Source organism: Bos grunniens, chromosome 7, assembly GCF_055505025.1.
Source record: "Bos grunniens cultivar Pamir isolate PY7600 chromosome 7, Bosgru_T2T1.0, whole genome shotgun sequence".
NCBI classification, from domain to species: domain Eukaryota; kingdom Metazoa; phylum Chordata; class Mammalia; order Artiodactyla; family Bovidae; genus Bos; species Bos grunniens.
The window spans coordinates 8,602,480-8,605,241 of NC_141171.1; the positions used below are offsets into that span (position 1 = coordinate 8,602,480).

Below are 2,762 nucleotides of genomic sequence, written 5' to 3' on the forward strand. Positions count from 1 at the left end.
GAATGGGCTGGAAAATGGGAGAGAGGTTCAAAAGGGAGGAGATATATGTATACCTATGGCTGATTCATGTTGAGAATACAATAAAATTCTCTAAAGCAATTATCCTTAAATAAAAAAATTAATTAAAAAATATAAAACAAGGGAAAATTTGCTGGATATCAAAGGAAGAAGAAAGCTTATTAAAATGAGCTACAAGTTAATATAGAAAAGTTGAAATCAAAGAAATGGAAATTCAAGAAAATAAAAGTAGCAAGTTCTGCTTTCATAGTCTGATCAAACAGTCACAATATCTGACTCCAAAGCTTTGACCTCTTCAATCTTAGGTACTTCTTCAGTTTTACAATTGACCTTTATATAGTTCCCTTCACAAACAATTCTTTCAGAGCCCTCTTCATGTCTTTATTCCTCAGGCTATAGATGAAGGGGTTCAGCATAGGTGTGATGACTGTGTACATCACCGAGGCTGTTGCACTTGAGTGTGCATTGTGGGTAGCTGCAGAGCTAAGGTACACTCCAAGCATCGTACAATAAAATAAAGAGACGATGGTGAGGTGAGATGCACAGGTGGAAAATGCTTTATATTTCCCCTGAGCTGATGAGATTCTGCATACAGAGGAAACTATTTTAGAATATGAACAAAGGATACCAAAGAAGGGACCACCACACAGCAGGACAGCTGCAAAATACATCACTATGTTATTAAAAAAGGTGTCAGAACAGGCAAGTTGGACCATATGATTGAGTTCACAGAAAAAGTGGGGAATTTCAATGTTTGTGCAGAAGGACAGTCGCAACACCATTAAGCTTTGTAATAAGGAATTCAGGACACTTATGATTCAGGATATCAGCACCAGTAGTCCACAGAGCTGGGGGTTCATGATGACTGTGTAGTGGAGAGGTTGACAAATGGCCACAAAGCGGTCATAGGCCATCACGGTCAGGAGGAGGATGTTCAACACTGCAAAGAGGATGAGAAAATAAATCTGTGTGATGCATTCTTTATAGCTGATAACTTTGCTTTGTGTCCAGATATTCCATAGCATCTTTGGGATGGTGGTGGAGGTGAAACAGATGTCCACAAAGGACAGGTTGGAGAGGAAGAAGTACATGGGTGTGTGCAGGTGGGCATCTGAAGTGATGGCCAAGATGATGAGCAGATTTCCAAACATAGTGGTCAGGTACATGGAGAGGAAAAGCCCAAATATGAGGGGCTGTACTTTTACTTCCTCTGAAAGTCCCAGAAGGAGAAATTCTAGAATTTGCGTATCATTGTCTGGTTCCATGCAGGAAGGTGACTTCTGGAAAGAAAGGCTATAACATGGTTAATTTTCACACAAACTTGTTTTACTCACATATTCAAAATGGTGTTTCAAATTTATATTTTGTTGTCAAATATTAATTTGACATTGTCTGGTTCAAATATTAATTTGATATTTTGTGTACTTTGTATAGCCCATTGAAGGTATAATTCCATAATGTGGAATTTTTTCCCCAACCAGCTTTTATCATAAGGGTCATGAGTTTTACACTTTTAACGAGATTTCACATTCCATAGCATCTTTGGGATGGTGGTGGAGGTGAAACAGATGTCCACAAAGGACAGGTTGGAGAGGAAGAAGTACATGGGTGTGTGCAGGTGGGCATCTGAAGTGATGGCCAAGATGATGAGCAGATTTCCAAACATAGTGGTCAGGTACATGGAGAGGAAAAGCCCAAATATGAGGGGCTGTACTTTTACTTCCTCTGAAAGTCCCAGAAGGAGAAATTCTAGAATTTGCGTATCATTGTCTGGTTCCATGCAGGAAGGTGACTTCTGGAAAGAAAGGCTATAATATGGTTAATTTTCACACAAACTTGTTTTACTCACATATTCAAAATGGTGTTTCAAATTTATATTTTGTTGTCAAATATTAATTTGATATTTTGTGTACTTTGTATAGCCCATTGAAGGTATAATTCCATAATGTGGAATTTTTTCCCCAACCAGCTTTTATCATAAGGGTCATGAGTTTTACACTTTTAATGAGATTTCATAATGTAATTCAAGAATGTAATACAAAGTCTATCGTTTTAAAGCACTGTCTAGGCAATGAGTAAAAGGTGCTAAAAAGCAAAAGTCCCCAAAGTCTCATTTCAATGATAGAGAATGAATATATATTGGGAATTTAAGTTGATATAGCCACTATGGAAAATAGTGTAGAGATGCCTTAAAAAAACTGGAGTAAAACTACCATATGACTCCGCAATCCCACAAATGGGTATATAATCTGAGAAAGCTATAAACTAAAACTACACATGTACCCCAATGTTTATTGCAGCAGTATTTACAGTAGCCAAGACATGGAAGCAACCTAGATGTCCTAGATGGATAGATGAATGGATAAAGAAGTTGTGGTATATATACACAATGGAATATCATTCAGCCATAAAAAGGAACTAATTTGAGTCAACTGAAGGGTGGTGGACAAATCTACAGCCTGTTATACAGAGTGAAGTAAGTCAGAAGGAGAAAAATAAATATTGCACATTAATGCATATATATGGAATCTAGAAAAATGATACAGATGAACCTATCTGAGGTGTAGGAATAGAGATGCAGATGTAGAGAATGGACTTGTGAACACATCAGGGGAAGCAGGGGGACGAATTGAGAAAATAACATTGACATCTATATACTATGTGTAGAATCAATAGCTAGTGAGAAGCCACTACGTAACATAGGGAGTCCTGTCTTGTGCTTGGTGATGACCTAGATGGGTGGG

At 37.7% G+C, this 2,762-nt stretch overlaps 1 pseudogene; it reads right to left on the minus strand.

The window, feature by feature from the left end:
• Positions 1-350: 350 nt before the first annotated feature.
• On the minus strand, positions 351-1,283 carry LOC147368256 (olfactory receptor 7A17-like; annotated as a pseudogene).
• Between the last annotated feature and the right edge of the window lie 1,479 nt (positions 1,284-2,762).